At 41.6% G+C, this 17982-nt stretch overlaps 2 non-coding genes and 2 pseudogenes across 2 annotated transcripts; all 4 read right to left on the bottom strand.

The window, feature by feature from the left end:
• Nucleotides 1-6383: 6383 nt before the first annotated feature.
• On the bottom strand, nt 6384-6561 carry LOC141179875 (U2 spliceosomal RNA; annotated as a pseudogene).
• Nucleotides 6562-8978: 2417 nt separating this feature from the next.
• Nucleotides 8979-9156, bottom strand: LOC141179858 (U2 spliceosomal RNA; annotated as a pseudogene).
• Nucleotides 9157-11573: 2417 nt separating this feature from the next.
• Nucleotides 11574-11764, bottom strand: LOC141180245 (U2 spliceosomal RNA). Its single transcript, XR_012256009.1, has one exon. It is a non-coding gene; the product is annotated as a U2 spliceosomal RNA (small nuclear RNA).
• Nucleotides 11765-12873: 1109 nt separating this feature from the next.
• Nucleotides 12874-13063, bottom strand: LOC141179772 (U2 spliceosomal RNA). The gene has a single exon (XR_012255745.1). It is a non-coding gene; the product is annotated as a U2 spliceosomal RNA (small nuclear RNA).
• Nucleotides 13064-17982: the final 4919 nt, after the last annotated feature.

The following is a 17982-nucleotide window of genomic DNA, read 5'->3' as shown; positions in this document are numbered from 1 at the left end:
AAAACCGTTTATTAAAACTTTAACAAATTACAAGCATAATTAGACAAATACCAAACGTTAAAAGACAAATGAAATTTACAAAACAAAAAAATACAAAGATTTTAAATAATTAGGTTCCATTGGTGAACAAGCCATTTTTTCGAAATATGTACATTCTTCTTTTTGTCAATTAAATAATAAGTATACATTTAACATAAACATAAACTTAAAACATCATTCACTGATAAAACATCTTGTTTAAAAATAGCAATATTGCGCGCTTTCCAGAGAGATGACTTGGCGCAGTTCACTGTCTTCCAAGCCATTGTGTACTGGTCCATTGTGGGGCATTCCATAAGTCCGTATAGCACAGTTTTATATGTAAAGTCCTTGAGGTCTGCCACCCTTTCCAGTAGGGGGAGCAGTCTTCTCCAGAAATCCTTTGCAAAATTACATGTCCATAATAGATGTTCCACCGTTTCCTCTTCTTGGCATCCGGCTCTTGGGCAGATGGCAGACCTCACAAATCCTCTTCTGTATTGGAATGCCCGGCAAGGAAGACAGCGGTGCATGCAACTCCAAGCCAGATCTCTCTGTTCATTAAAAAGATAAAAAACGTTAATCATTTTCCAGATAGACATAGATTTGTCATCATCATATCTGTCAACATTACATATTTCCTCACTTTTACGTATTTCTTTAATTAGTTTCTTACTATTTCTTAATTCCTCTATTTTCTTAGTCCCTAAATTAAAATCGGACACTATTTTCCTTAAAATCTCATAATGCGTCGACAAATTAAAAGCATGGGGCACAGATATATTAACTTCATACCATCCAAACTTTCTCATAAAAAATCCTGTATTAAAACGCATAAAAAAGGACCAATAGTGATTCTTAAAAAGGGCATTAAAATAGTAAACGAACAGATGGATTAAAAGAAACCTATTAAAATCTGGAAAATCTTTACCACCTTTTACTTTTGATTTCATCACGATTTCTCTTTTCAGCTTTTCCATTTTTGAGTTCCAAAAGAAGGTAAAACAGGTTTTGGTTATCTTTTTTAAAACATTAACAGGCGGGGGGAAAACCATGCTAAGATACAATAAAAGAGGTAAAATCACCATCTTTAAAACCAATACTTTACCCTCCATTGTAAGTCTCCTCATGTTCCACATACATATTTTCGTATTTACTTTCTGTGTAACTGTTTCCCAACTATTATAACCATCATTATTTTCAGTGAATGATATACCTAAAATGGAAATGGATTCGGAGACATTAATTGGTACATCACGTAAAATCATCCCCCCAACACTTAAAATGTTACACTTATTAAAATTGATTTTAAAACCAGAAGCTAGACAAAAGGATTGCACTTGATGGAGAGTGGCCGTAAGTGATGGTGCATCTGTACACAAGACCGCCACGTCATCCATGTAGCCTACAACCTTGGCCTCCAAACCACCGCTTCCAGGCAGAGGGACACCGCATATCTGTTTATTTTGGCGTATTGCACATAACATTGGTTCCAGTGCACAGATAAACAGTAGGGGGGACAGAGGGCATCCCTGTTTCACCCCTGACCGTAAAAATACCTCTTGTGTCTTAAAACCATTCACTAAAATCTTACTTGTACAATCCTTGTAAAATGCTTTAAGCGATAGTAAAAACCCTTCTGGTATGCCCATTTTCTCTAAAACTTTAAAAAGATAAAAGTGTGAGACACGGTCAAATGCTTTTTCAAAATCAATAGATAAAATCGCCATTTTCCCCTTTCTGTCTTTCACATCCTCAATACAGTCTTTCACTAAATTCAGATTGTCCCATATACTGCGCCCCGGCACCCCACACACTTGATTAGAATGAATAACTTTGCTGATGACTTCTTTTAGACGATTTGCACAAATTTTAGCCATTATTTTATAGTCACAATTTAAAAGTGTTATTGGTCTCCAGTTTTCTAATTTTGATTTATCACCTTTTTTGTATAGGAGGGAGACTTCACCTTTTTTCCAGGAATTTAATAAAACCTTATTATTAAAAACCTCAGTAAACAAATAAAACAAATCATCTTTTAAAATATCATAAAAACATACATAAAATTCTATTGGGATGCCATCAGGACCAGGGACCTTTCCAGTTTTAAAACTTTTAATAGTTTTTAACACTTCTTGTTCCGTTAAAACTTGGGATAAAAACTCTTGGGATGCGGGATCTAAAACAGCTGTTAGTCCTTGCAGCGAATCATCCATTAATTTATTATCTATATTTTTTCCATTAAAAAGATTAGAAAAAAAAACCTCAATTTTACCCAGCATATTTTTTATATTATTCTCACCATCTATATGGTCAATTATCACTTTTTCTTTTTTATTTTTCCTAAAAAAATATCTGGAACACTTTTCATTTTCTTCTATATGTTGTACTCTAGAACGAAAAATTATCTCTTTTCCTTTTTGTTCTAGCCATTTTGAAATCTCTTCTTTTAAGTTTGAAATATCAACTTGTACATCTATCCCATTGTCTCTGAGCTTAAATAATGTTTGTAGGCGGGTATTTAAAATTCTATATTCTTCATATTTTTCTTTGGCTCTACATATACTCTTTTTAATAAAAAAGTCTTTTATTTTTACTTTCATTCTATCCCACCATACACTCATTGTCTCATTTGTTTTTTTCCCTTTTCTACATTTCCTATAAAACTCAATAAAATCTGATAAAATCTGCGGGTCGGTTAAAAGGGATACGTTCATTTTCCAGCTTTTCTTACCACATTTTTTGTTGTCATTTACTTTTATGGTAAAGGATAAAAGTTTATGGTCTGAAAATATATTAGTTAAAACTTCACATTTGGCAGGTATTGTTTTATCTGAACCAAAAATAAAATCAATCCTAGAGCTACAATTAGCATTGCTCCAAGTGAAACCGGCGTCCTCTGGGCTGTCACTATGACACTCTTTATATATGTCTATCAATTTAGCATCTTTGACTATATCATGTAGCATACCTGAGGTTTTATCGTAGTTCCTGCTTACAGAGCTGGAGCGCCGGTTTTCACCTTTTAAAACACAATTAAAATCCCCTGCTAAGATAAAAGGTTCAGAGTTATTAATAAATAATGGTAAAAGATCAAGCATTTCGGCTCTTTCATTTTTCTCTGGGGATCCATAAAAATTTAAAAACTGCCATCTAATACCATCAATAAAAGCTTTCACTAATAAAATACGACCTGGTAAAATTTCCTGAATAAAATCAATTAAAACGTTCCCTTTAAAAAGTATGGCTACACCCGCTGATCCTGCAGCATTCGATCCGGACCAGACAGATGGCCCACACTTCCACTCATCTTTATATTTTTGATATGACATTTCATGTGGGATATTTCATTCTTGCAGAAATAATACAGATGCAGTAAAACACGTAAAAAAATTAAAAAGAGCAGTTCTTCTCGTGTTAGATTTTATGCTTCTCACGTTGAGGGAAATACCTTTGAGTTCAGCCATCATTAGAAAATGTAGAAATTTTACTTAGGTAACTAAGAGCAACGGATTTACCTGTCCGATGAACCTGATCAGACCACTGGGCTTGCGCCTCCCTCCTCATCTGATAGTATCGTCACGAGAGTCTCCGTGGAGGAGGAAAGATTACCACATTTATATAAACCCGACGCTACACTGGCATAGCTCGGAGGGCTGGCTGGCAGAACCCGCTGGGTCTCCATTGGCTGGCCATGCAGTTCCTCATCAGGTGGGTCCCCGAGGGGTTCCGCCGCCCCTGTTTGACCTGTAGAAGGTCGTCCTATAGGAGGAGGTTGCGCACAAGGCAGAGCCTCTGACTCTTCAGAGGCAGCAAGATCCCGATCCCCACCTGTAGCAGCGGAGACCGAAACCCCTGAGGGTCCAGCGTCCACGTCCCCTTCTGGAGAAGTGTCCATCTGTTCACCTCCTGCTGCCTCCTCCGAACCACCCTTTTTCTTTTTCTTAGGACCCACCTTTATCCACTCAGCGCCCTCAGCACTAGGAGACCCAGACTGGGCATGGGCTTCTGTGTCGGCCTTTTGCCGGTCCCTTTTGACCTTACCAGTAGTGCCCTTCTGCTCCTTCTCAGCCCTCCTTTTGGACTCCCGCAGGTCCTGCAGCCAGGTTTTGGGATTTGGGATTTTACCTGTCATAGACTCTGGAGACACTTCACTATTTGGTACGCCCTTATTGTCTCCAGAGGCTCCAGGTTGTTGTTCCTCCTCCTGAGGGGTGGTCTGATCTTTTGGTCCTTGGTCGGACGTCTTGGACTTCCCCTTTTGCTCATCTTCCCGAAATCTGTGAGGGCAAGAAAAATAAAAGTGACCTGGAGTCTGGCAAAAACTGCATTTCTTTTCCTTAGGGCATTCTTTTGTCTCATGTTCTTCACTAGCACAATTTCTACATGATACATGACAGTTTTCTTTTGAATGACCATAGCGCCCACAATTTCTGCAATATACTGGCATCCCAGAAAAGAAGAAATCCCCATTTGTTTGCCCAATTTTGAAACGGGCAGGGGGGAGCCGTATACCACCTGGTGTATTTGGATCTCTTGTACACTTCACAAGGAATTTCCACTTAGATGTCCATATGTTATATTTGTTTAATATCTTCCCAATACATTTAACACTTTTAAAATAAATTGCTAGAAATGACATTACTTCTGGAGCAGAAACAAAGGGCGAAAATATTTTTACAATAACCAGTCTTACCTCATCCAGGACGTGCTCAACAATTTGTATCCCTTTCAAAACAGGACTATTTTCAACTTTTTTTAACTTTCTAGTACATCTCTAAAAATACCTTCTCCGGTGAATGTGATGTCATAGTCACCTCTTCTGGGATAATCCTGGATGGAGAGAATTTCATTCCTTTGTACGCCAAGAAGGTTCCTGAGCACGTCCTGGACTACATACCCTAATTTCCTCATATCCGAGCCACCCGCCGTGAAGTGAACTCGGATAGAGTTTTTTAGCCTCGCATAAAGAAGCACGAGGTTAGGGTCAACCTCCATGGAAAAACGCAACAAGGTTGCAAATTGCAGCCGCTTGCAATCTGCGCTCCCAGTGTTCTTGCAGCGAAAAACACCTGGAAGCTGGGGGATCGCAACTCGTTACCCTGGGACTAAGCCCTCTCCCTAATAGCAGCAAGCAGGTTAAGTCCACCAAAGTGGACGATCCTGCCAGGCCAAGGAGAGGGGTACCCGAGTGCCCTTCAACCACAATCTCCTGCAATAAAGCACTTGATCGTAGCCAAAAGGCCGAGAAGCGATAACCAGAATTGGTTTCGAACTACGGAGCCACCCAAGGATCCTGAAAAGTCCATTTGTGGAGATGAGCTCCTGGACTCCCGTTAAGAAGACATGTTGTCAACCTCTAGATCCCTTACATGCCTGCACTTTTCGGCTTGCTGCTGCTGCAATCCACGCGTTTTAGATCTGCATAACTCCACCTCTTTAAACACAGCACCCTCACCCCCTGCTGTTCCCACCCGCCTCAACACCGTTGGGAGGGAGGAGAACCAATTAAGGCGGGGGGTGGGGTGGAACGAGCAGCTGTCTACCCTTAGCAGGAGGGCTGCTGATTACTTACCTCTCCTGCTGCTGCTGGCTGTCCAGCAGCAGACTGAAGGTGGCTGCTGCTGTGCGCAGGTATATAAAGGCTCAGAGCCTATTATGACACGCGCAGCCAGCGTTCCATTGCCACATTCCATCTACTGCAGGCAGGATACCTGGCTGGCTGAATGTCACTGAGAAGCTCACAGAGACCGCCATAAGCAACAGTTTAACAGAATGCCACAGACTAATCAACCAAACTTTTTGGGTTGGGTTCTCTTTTATAGTCTGCAGGCATTAAATGAAAGAAGTCAGTGTTCCAGCAGAGGGAGACAACGTTTCAGAAAAGGCATTGTAGCAAACCAAAAAAGAAATTTTAAGCGCAACAGAGTAACCAGCGCACATACCTGTTAGCTCAGGTGAGTTTAAAAGGCTGCTGTTGATAACAAGGGCATTTGCTAAATAGATGGTGTGTGTGCAACAATATACTGAAAGGTCAATTATATTGTGCAGCTTATCTCACCACCTGTAGTTATTTAGGTGAAAGCTCCAAAATGCTTGCCTAATATGTCTGTTTATCCAAAAGGAAGTAAAGAGGGAGAGCTAGATAGATAGCATTGCATTACATTACATGGCAATGCAATGCACAGTTGCTGAAGTTGAACCAAAATGAGCTTGTCATGTGGCTTCTGCAACTTTGAACATGAAAAATCCAATGAGGAGAAGAAAAGCAAAGCCAAAGAGTCCATCCCAAAATCCGACAAACAAGCAAAATGAACAAAAAACATTGAATTCAATTCTTTCTGATTTTAGAAACTGCATTAAAGAAGGGGTGCACCGGTCCTGGAGATACTGCAATACCAGGTCAATGCGTGGAGTGGACAGAGCAAGCTCTTTTTCCATCTCCCTGTTCTAAAAATCCATTTAATATATGGTCCCCAGATAGGGGACGTATCAGATATTAAACTGATAAGAACAGATTTATTTTTTTTTTTTTAATTGAATGCGTCAGAAGACGCGACATAAATTAAATTCCATATGCATGGACAACAAAAATGTCGCCTACGCCTTCATCATCCGAATTCAACTTTTTTTTTTTTTTTTTTATAAGAAAATTTAATAATAATACTTAATAAATTTAACAAACATAAAACAATCTTACATCAGCAAAAAAACCTTCCTACAAGACATTAACAATTAACTCAAAGCTTTTTTCCTTCCACGTCTTTTCCTACTCCAAGACCTGTCCCACATATCCCAGTCACTATCCAAAAAACCTTCCAACAAAATCTTTTCACCTTCAGCACTATCACATGTTACTTTCTCTTCTTTCTTGTCCTCCGACTTACGTCTCTTTTCTTTATCTTTTTCCTTTAGTTCTCTCCTTACAAATATCTGCTTTACTTGTATCTCCTCTTCTCCCACAGCACAATCTTCAATCTTTACTCCTTCTAACAATGAGTCTTTACTTCTCACCAAATCTTGCTTCTTTTTCACAATTTCTTCTTTCTCTTTAACTACTTGCAACTCTCTCTGCTCCTCTTTACATTCTTCAAAACTCTTCTTGTCTTTTTCCATATAACAGAAACCAGTCCTGCCATTTATCACAATTTTTCCCATAACCAAGTCTCCTTCTCTCTTCATCCATACTACAAATCGTCTTTTTCCGTTCCATACTCCAACTTTGTTCAAATAGTCCTTCTGGAACTTTACCAACACACATTTCTTCTTTAAATACTCCAGCACTTCCTCCATTATCACAAAAGGATCGTCCATACTTACTACCACAGTTCTTGGTTTTCCCAAAAAAAAGTGGCTTCACTCAAACCTTCCCTCCATTCCAACACTTCAAGAAATGAAGACATTTCTCCTCCAAGAGTAAAGTCACATCATACATCTTCTTGTACCTTAGCTCTTGCATGCACAAGATATCCTTCTTTTCTACTGCTCCATATTCCTCCAGCAAATCCAGAACTTCTTCTTCCTTCAACAAACAGTCCATCTTCGCAGAAAAGCGTAAGCAATTCCACTTCATTACGTCCTCCATCTTCAAGTCCTTCCACAATGTTGTCCCCACAGCTATGTGTGGGAACAGTTGCCCCCTACCGAAGTAGTGACAAGGGTGATCGCCTCTCGTTGCCTGGGGACTAATCCGACTTGCCAATAGCAGCAAGGGGGTGAAGCTCCCTCCGTTAAGAGAGAGCGATCCCCCAAGGCCAACAAGCCGGGTACCCCAGGCACCTCCTAGCCGAGACCAAGGCAACAACCGTTAGATCACTGCACTTGATCTTAGCCAAAAGGCCGAGAAGCGATAACCAGAATTGGTTTCGAACTACGGAGCCACCCAAGGATCCTGAAAAGTCCATTTGTGGAGATGAGCTCCTGGACTCCCGTTAAGAAGACATGTTGTCAACCTCTAGATCCCTTACATGCCTGCACTTTTCGGCTTGCTGCTGCTGCAATCCACGCGTTTTAGATCTGCATAACTCCACCTCTTTAAACACAGCACCCTCACCCCCTGCTGTTCCCACCCGCCTCAACACCGTTGGGAGGGAGGAGAACCAATTAAGGCGGGGGGTGGGGTGGAACGAGCAGCTGTCTACCCTTAGCAGGAGGGCTGCTGATTACTTACCTCTCCTGCTGCTGCTGGCTGTCCAGCAGCAGACTGAAGGTGGCTGCTGCTGTGCGCAGGTATATAAAGGCTCAGAGCCTATTATGACACGCGCAGCCAGCGTTCCATTGCCACATTCCATCTACTGCAGGCAGGATACCTGGCTGGCTGAATGTCACTGAGAAGCTCACAGAGACCGCCATAAGCAACAGTTTAACAGAATGCCACAGACTAATCAACCAAACTTTTTGGGTTGGGTTCTCTTTTATAGTCTGCAGGCATTAAATGAAAGAAGTCAGTGTTCCAGCAGAGGGAGACAACGTTTCAGAAAAGGCATTGTAGCAAACCAAAAAAGAAATTTTAAGCGCAGCAGAGTAACCAGCGCACATACCTGTTAGCTCAGGTGAGTTTAAAAGGCTGCTGTTGATAACAAGGGCATTTGCTAAATAGATGGTGTGTGTGCAACAATATACTGAAAGGTCAATTATATTGTGCAGCTTATCTCACCACCTGTAGTTATTTAGGTGAAAGCTCCAAAATGCTTGCCTAATATGTCTGTTTATCCAAAAGGAAGTAAAGAGGGAGATCTAGATAGATAGCATTGCATTACATTACATGGCAATGCAATGCACAGTTGCTGAAGTTGAACCAAAATGAGCTTGTCATCTGGCTTCTGCAACTTTGAACATGAAAAATCCAATGAGGAGAAGAAAAGCAAAGCCAAAGAGTCCATCCCAAAATCCGACAAACAAGCAAAATGAACAAAAAACATTGAATTCAATTCTTTCTGATTTTAGAAACTGCATTAAAGAAGGGGTGCACCGGTCCTGGAGATACTGCAATACCAGGTCAATGCGTGGAGTGGACAGAGCAAGCTCTTTTTCCATCTCCCTGTTCTAAAAATCCATTTAATATATGGTCCCCAGATAGGGGACGTATCAGATATTAAACTGATAAGAACAGATTTATTTATTTTTTTTTAATTGAATGCGTCAGAAGACGCGACATAAATTAAATTCCATATGCATGGACAACAAAAATGTCGCCTACGCCTTCATCATCCGAATTCAACTTTTTTTTTTTTTTTTTTTATAAGAAAATTTAATAATAATACTTAATAAATTTAACAAACATAAAACAATCTTACATCAGCAAAGAAACCTTCCTACAAGACATTAACAATTAACTCAAAGCTTTTTTCCTTCCACGTCTTTTCCTACTCCAAGACCTGTCCCACATATCCCAGTCACTATCCAAAAAACCTTCCAACAAAATCTTTTCACCTTCAGCACTATCACATGTTACTTTCTCTTCTTTCTTGTCCTCCGACTTACGTCTCTTTTCTTTATCTTTTTCCTTTAGTTCTCTCCTTACAAATATCTGCTTTACTTGTATCTCCTCTTCTCCCACAGCACAATCTTCAATCTTTACTCCTTCTAACAATGAGTCTTTACTTCTCACCAAATCTTGCTTCTTTTTCACAATTTCTTCTTTCTCTTTAACTACTTGCAACTCTCTCTGCTCCTCTTTACATTCTTCAAAACTCTTCTTGTCTTTTTCCATATAACAGAAACCAGTCCTGCCATTTATCACAATTTTTCCCATAACCACCTCTTCTTCTCTTTTCATCCATACTACAAATCGTCTTTTTCCGTTCCATACTCCAACTTTGTTCAAATAGTCCTTCTGGAACTTTACCAACACACATTTCTTCTTTAAATACTCCAGCACTTCCTCCATTATCACAAAAGGATCGTCCATACTTACTACCACAGTTCTTGGTTTTCCCAAAAAAGTGGCTTCACTCCAACCTTCCCTCCATTCCAACACTTCAAGAAATGAAGACATTTCTCCTCCAAGAGTAAAGTCACATCATACATCTTCTTGTACCTTAGCTCTTGCATACACAAGATATCCTTCTTTTCTACTGCTCCATATTCCTCCAGCAAATCCAGAACTTCTTCTTCCTCCAACAAACAGTCCATCTTCGCAGAAAAGCGTAAGCAATTCCAGTTCATTACGTCCTCCATCTTCAAGTCCTTCCACAATGTTGTCCCCACAGCTATGTGTGGGAACAGTTGCCCCCTACCGAAGTAGTGACAAGGGTGATCGCCTCTCGTTGCCTGGGGACTAATCCGACTTGCCAATAGCAGCAAGGGGGTGAAGCTCCCTCCGTTAAGAGAGAGCGATCCCCCAAGGCCAACAAGCCGGGTACCCCAGGCACCTCCTAGCCGAGACCAAGGCAACAATCGTTAGATCACTGCACTTGATCTTAGCCAAAAGGCCGAGAAGCGATAACCAGAATTGGTTTCGAACTACGGAGCCACCCAAGGATCCTGAAAAGTCCATTTGTGGAGATGAGCTCCTGGACTCCCGTTAAGAAGACATGTTGTCAACCTCTAGATCCCTTACATGCCTGCACTTTTCGGCTTGCTGCTGCTGCAATCCACGCGTTTTAGATCTGCATAACTCCACCTCTTTAAACACAGCACCCTCACCCCCTGCTGTTCCCACCCGCCTCAACACCGTTGGAAGGGAGGAGAACCAATTAAGGCGGGGGGTGGGGTGGAACGAGCAGCTGTCTACCCTTAGCAGGAGGGCTGCTGATTACTTACCTCTCCTGCTGCTGCTGGCTGTCCAGCAGCAGACTGAAGGTGGCTGCTGCTGTGCGCAGGTATATAAAGGCTCAGAGCCTATTATGACACACGCAGCCAGCGTTCCATTGCCACATTCCATCTACTGCAGGCAGGATACCTGGCTGGCTGAATGTCACTGAGAAGCTCACAGAGATCGCCATAAGCAACAGTTTAACAGAATGCCACAGACTAATCAACCAAACTTTTTGGGTTGGGTTCTCTTTTATAGTCTGCAGGCATTAAATGAAAGAAGTCAGTGTTTCAGCAGAGGGAGACAACGTTTCAGAAAAGGCATTGTAGCAAACCAAAAAAGAAATTTTAAGCGCAGCAGAGTAACCAGCACACATACCTGTTAGCTCAGGTGAGTTTAAAAGGCTGCTGTTGATAACAAGGTCATTTGCTAAATAGATGGTGTGTGTGCAACAATATACTGAAAGGTCAATTATATTGTGCAGCTTATCTCACCACCTGTAGTTATTTAGGTGAAAGCTCCAAAATGCTTGCCTAATATGTCTGTTTATCCAAAAGGAAGTAAAGAGGGAGAGCTAGATAGATAGCATTGCATTACATTACATGGCAATGCAATGCACAGTTGCTGAAGTTGAACCAAAATGAACTTGTCATCTGGCTTCTGCCAACTTTGAACATGAAAAATCCAATGAGGAGAAGAAAAGCAAAGCCAAAGAGTCCATCCCAAAATCCGACAAACAAGCAAAATGAACAAAAAACATTGAATTCAATTCTTTCTGATTTTAGAAACTGCATTAAAGAAGGGGTGCACCGGTCCTGGAGATACTGCAATACCAGGTCAATGCGTGGAGTGGACAGAGCAAGCTCTTTTTCCATCTCCCTGTTCTAAAAATCCATTTAATATATGGTCCCCAGATAGGGGACGTATCAGATATTAAACTGATAAGAACAGATACTACACTTGATCTTAGCCAAAAGGCCGAGAAGCGATAACCAGAATTGGTTTCGAACTACGGAGCCACCCAAGGATCCTGAAAAGTCCATTTGTGGAGATGAGCTCCTGGACTCCCGTTAAGAAGACATGTTGTCAACCTCTAGATCCCTTACATGCCTGCACTTTTCGGCTTGCTGCTGCTGCAATCCACGCGTTTTAGATCTGCATAACTCCACCTCTTTAAACACAGCACCCTCACCCCCTGCTGTTCCCACCCGCCTCAACACCGTTGGAAGGGAGGAGAACCAATTAAGGCGGGGGGTGGGGTGGAACGAGCAGCTGTCTACCCTTAGCAGGAGGGCTGCTGATTACTTACCTCTCCTGCTGCTGCTGGCTGTCCAGCAGCAGACTGAAGGTGGCTGCTGCTGTGCGCAGGTATATAAAGGCTCAGAGCCTTTTATGACACGCGCAGCCAGCGTTCCATTGCCACATTCCATCTACTGCAGGCAGGATACCTGGCTGGCTGAATGTCACTGAGAAGCTCACAGAGACCGCCATAAGCAACAGTTTAACAGAATGCCACAGACTAATCAACCAAACTTTTTGGGTTGGGTTCTCTTTTATAGTCTGCAGGCATTAAATGAAAGAAGTCAGTGTTCCAGCAGAGGGAGACAACGTTTCAGAAAAGGCATTGTAGCAAACCAAAAAAGAAATTTTAAGCGCAGCAGAGTAACCAGCTCACATACCTGTTAGCTCAGGTGAGTTTAAAAGGCTGCTGTTGATAACAAGGGCATTTGCTAAATAGATGGTGTGTGTGCAACAATATACTGAAAGGTCAATTATATTGTGCAGCTTATCTCACCACCTGTAGTTATTTAGGTGAAAGCTCCAAAATGCTTGCCTAATATATCTGTTTATCCAAAAGGAAGTACAGAGGGAGAGCTAGATAGATAGCATTGCATTACATTACATGGCAATGCAATGCACAGTTGCTGAAGTTGAACCAAAATGAGCTTGTCATCTGGCTTCTGCAACTTTGAACATGAAAAATCCAATGAGGAGAAGAAAAGCAAAGCCAAAGAGTCCATCCCAAAATCCGACAAACAAGCAAAATGAACAAAAAACATTGAATTCAATTCTTTCTGATTTTAGAAACTGCATTAAAGAAGGGGTGCACCGGTCCTGGAGATACTGCAATACCAGGTCAATGCGTGGAGTGGACAGAGCAAGCTCTTTTTCCATCTCCCTGTTCTAAAAATCCATTTAATATATGGTCCCCAGATAGGGGACGTATCAGATATTAAACTGATAAGAACAGATTTTTTTTTTTTTTTAAAACCACTCAGGTTTAGATATAAGCAAACAGTTAACCAGACTTCGTCATAAGTTATACTGCCACTTCATAAACATCATTGTGGCTTCTTTATTAAAGTATTATTCAACAAAAATACAAACAAGTAATCCTATGCCAGAGAAATTTCCAGAAAAAATATCAACGGTATTTAACCATATCCTGCCACTTAAGGTATTTCCACACACCTTCAGAATCTGTTCCACCACCACCAACTTCTCTTGTATCCCACAAATAGATTACATATAGTCTTGCTAAGATCAACCTAATACAATCATTTACTGTTAAATTTACTCTTTTAAACACACACAAATTTCTCACATCCCACAAGCTCTCCTGCACACACACCATAATAAACCACATCATCCTTTCTAGGCCACGACGACTAGCACCAAAACCAAACATAGCCACTCTCCAATCAATAAACTTCACACCAGCAACCCCTTTACACAGTCCACCCACACCTTTCCACACTTGGACATACTGCAGATCTTATGAGATCTCTTTTCTTCTGAAAATCCCTCACTGGCAAAATATTATGAAGGCCCATCCATACTATATCTCGCTGTCTATTCGACACACCTTGAATGCTTAACTTCTTCCATACCCGCGCAACTTCCATAGAACGCAATCCCACCACATTACTCTCACACTCATTCACACACATCTTCCCCATCACCTTCTTAACCAACATAAAGTCTTTCATTGCAACTGCTAACAAATCATTCTTCCTCACAAACTTCTCAATCAAACCATACCACTCAGGACACTTAAAAGCAACAGGCACATTCTTATCACGCTTCACCCAATTCAGACCATACAGCATCCATCCAGCCAAATACTTACACATAAATGCCCCTTTATTATTCTTCCCAATCAAAATGACCGTAGTCTTAATAAAATGCAATGTTAGAAACACTTCAATATTCGGAAACTTCAGTCCCCCATACAAATATTGCTTAAACAAAATCTCTCTCTTAAGTCTTTCCATCCTACTGCCCCAAAAAAACACAAAAAATAGTTTCTCCACTTTTTTAATTTTCCTATAGGGCACTGGAAAAATACAAGAAACATAAAGCAAAATAGGGAGAATAACAGCCTTAATAATAAGAACCTTCCCTACCAAAGACAAAGAACGTAACTTCCAAAAATTCATCTTCCGCACAATCCGCTCACCACATTCATCCCAACTCTCATAACCTTTCAAATCATCATTAAAAAAAACTCCCAACACTTTATTTGCACCATCCACACCAGCCACACCATCCATCTTAATCCTATTGTCACCAAAACATTTAAACATGCATTTGTTCCAATTCACACGAAACGCTGACGCGCCACAAAAAAAATTCAACAACAATTTTACTCTCTCCATAGAGGCCACACTCTCACTCACCACTACTACATCATCCATATATCCTAAGACTTTCACAGTCATTCCACCACTCCCTGGCACTAACAAACCACGCACCACTTTCTCTTTCCGAATCATACACAGCAGTGGCTCAATCATACACACAAATAATACCGGTGACATGGGACAACCTTGCCTCACACCAGACCTAATACACACTTTCTCACTCAAAAACCCATTCACCAGAAATTCACTCACCACCTCCCCATACAATCCTCTCACGGCACGCACAAATTTCTCCGGAAAACCCATTCTACGCAAAACCTCAAATAGAAACACATGAGACACGCGATCAAACGCCTTTTCAAAGTCAACAGCCATCACCATACACTTCTGCTTTCTTACTTTACAATCCCACAACACATCTCTTAAAAGACACAGATTATCCGTCATACATCTACCAGGCACTGCACACACTTGATCTTTACCAATCACATCAGCTACAACCACACGCATCCGACACGCCAAAATTTTACTGAATACCTTGTAATCGGCGTTCAGAAGCGTAATTGGCCTCCAATTACTCAAACACCTTTTATCCCCTTTCTTATGGATTAAGACCACCACTCCCTCCTTCATTGAACCCGCAAGCATCCCATTCTCCCACATAAACTGACACACTTCCACTAAATGGATACCCATCACTTCCCACATCATAACATATAGCTCCACAGGCAAACCATCCTTCCCAGGCGTCACATTTTTCCTTGCACCAAACACCGCTTTCTTAACTTCCTCCTCAATCACTGCCTCACATAGACCAGAACATCCATCCTTATCCACCTTACAATCCAAAGTCTTAAGCACTTCTTCTTTCAAACTCTCATCCACCCACTTCCTGCCAAACAACTCAGCATAAAACGTGACCACTTCCTTCATTACATCCTCCCCACTCACACAAACACCATCCACATCAAAAATCTCCTCCATACCCTCCTTCTTACCATTTATTTTTTTAAAGAAATATCTTGAACACTTTTCATCTTTATCAAGATGGACCACCTTTGACCTAAAAATTATTTCCCTTCCCTTCCTCTCCAAAGTCCTCTTCAAATCCTCTCTCGCACTTCTTAACAAATCATCCACATCCACACCACACATCCTCATTTTCTCCAGCCATTCCACCCTCATCATTAAATCTTTATATTGACTCCTAACCATGGCAGCCTTTTTATAGCCCCATCGACGAAAAAACTTTTGCACTTCATACTTCATCCAATCCCACCACACCAACACACTTTCAAACTTACTCTTTTGAGATTTACACCAACTATATTTTTTCTTAAAATCATTCACAATTCTCTCATCCTCAAGCAAACTCACATTCAATTTCCACACACCTCTCCCATGCACCCGCCTTAAATCCCCTCTAAACTCACCTTTCAGGCACACATGGTCCGAAAAAGGAACTGAAAATTGAGAAAAACCATCACATATTATATTTTTAGAAAAAAACATCCTATCAATCCTAGATGTTATCCCACCCCTGTCAGCTTTATAGGTTGGTGGTGGTGGCTTCCCCAAATAAACCTCAGCAGCATCAAAAAAGAAAAAATCAGAAATAATGTTTGCCAATTTTTTTCCTGAGGCATCAACTTTCCCCTCAGTTACACAGTTAAAATCACCTGTTACTATCACAGGGATCCTACCAGGTAATTCTAAACATAATTTATCTAATAAACTTAACCTGTCTTCTTTTTTTGTAGGACCATAAATATTTATAATTTTAACTTTCCACCCCCTCCCACACACAACTGCAGAGATGCAACGACCCACCTCTATTACCTTATAATATTCAAAAACAAAATTTCTATTATTTAATACTATCCCAACTCCATCATTTTTATTCCCACTAGAGCCAGACCAGATATGCTGGCCATATGGCCAATCAGCGTCTTCCAGGGGTTCTTCTATACCACACTCCTGTAGACACATAATATCAAAAGAATGGTTATGTAAGAAGTCCAGAATCACAGATCTTCTAACTCTAGACTTTAAAAGTCTTACATTAAGGGACGCAATGTCCCAATTTGGTTTAGAGACCATTCTTTGGCTCAAAAACCAGAAACACCAGTCTCAGCAAAAAAACATGCCTTCCTTATCCTTTGTCATCCGGCGAACTCCCACTTAGCTGAAAGATAGTGGACTCCAAATTCTCCTCCAGGTAAGCCGTTGACGCAGGAGAAAGAGAAACCACTGGGTAATCCCGCTCACTCACCGGACTTGCCACGCATTGGCTACTTGATGGTTCAGACAACCGGGCCCTTTTATTCTTAGCGCGGTCCGGTTCCTCAGAAGACCTCACCCCAGTCTCAGTGAAGTCTCCTTGACCTCCAGCTCCCTCTTCATCCATACTTTCACTGCTCCAACTGAGAGCCGGGTCCCCTGGGATTTCCAAGGCTCCCTCACGTTCTTCACAAAAGGAGTCAATGAAACCCCCCTGATAGGAAGAAATGTCCATCTCAGCTGCCAGAACCTCTTCCACTCTCCCGGGCTCCACCAGTAGGTCAGCAGACGCCCTCACTGGAGCAGTCTCCACACGCTGTTCCACTACCTTCACCCTGGAAGAAACTGCGGCCTCAGGTGCCACACTCTTAGGCCTCGGAGAGTTCGAGACCACCTCAGAGTATGCCCTTGCCTTGCCCTCGTTCGCACGACGAGTACAATCCTTAAAGGCATGCCCCTCCATACCACAAGCATTGCAAACAATTGGATTGGTACAGTCCTTAGCAACATGCCCACTTTGGTTGCACTTGGAGCAAACAGGCACAGCAGTACAAACCTCTTGTAAGTGTCCGTACTTCTTACATTTCCTGCAAAAAACTGGGGCCTCAGGAAAGAAGAGAATACCCCTATCACTCCCGATAGAGAAACTTTGGGGAGGGTAATGAACACCTCCAGGCTCCGAAGAACTTTCCCCAAATCTGACAAAATATCTGTATTTGCCAGTCCATAAGTTCTCCTCGTTCATGATTTTGTGACTGTTGCTCACAAAGTCACAATGCCTCTTAAGAAAAGTCGCAATGTCATGTTCGTGCACAAAGGGATTATACATAAATATGACTAGGGGAACATCACCTTTGGAGTACAAGACTGTAAAAGTCAAACCATGCAAGGTTGGATTCTTCTCCTGCTCCCTCAACTTCTTATACAGGTTCCGGCAAGCCGCCATAGATTGCAGCACCAAGACATACCGTCCTTCTTTCCGGGATTCCTGCAGGCAGACGATGTTTTCTCTTGTCACTTCCAGGATTTTGAAGATCACCTCGTGTACCATATACGACAGATTGAAACGCTCTCTGACAGCAGCATCAACTTCAATGCGGAATACATTGCGAACCCGATTGTCATCGGTCCCAGCATAGCGTATCTTCACGCCCATTATGATCACTCTCTCGATCCTCCTCGTTCTCCCCCTAAAGCAGCAACCGGCTTAAGCCATCAAGATGGCGATGCCGGAAGGCCAAGGGAAAACACTCAAGGACCCCAGACAAGACACTTGGTCTTAGC

The sequence above is a fragment of the Phyllobates terribilis genome, unplaced genomic scaffold (genome assembly GCF_046119375.1).
Source record: "Phyllobates terribilis strain yellow unplaced genomic scaffold, ASM4611937v1 Scaffold_30__1_contigs__length_15301838, whole genome shotgun sequence".
In the NCBI taxonomy this organism is placed as follows: Eukaryota; Metazoa; Chordata; class Amphibia; order Anura; family Dendrobatidae; genus Phyllobates; species Phyllobates terribilis.
Note: the sequence above shows the minus strand (reverse complement) of the source record. Positions and strands in the feature narration are given on the sequence as shown.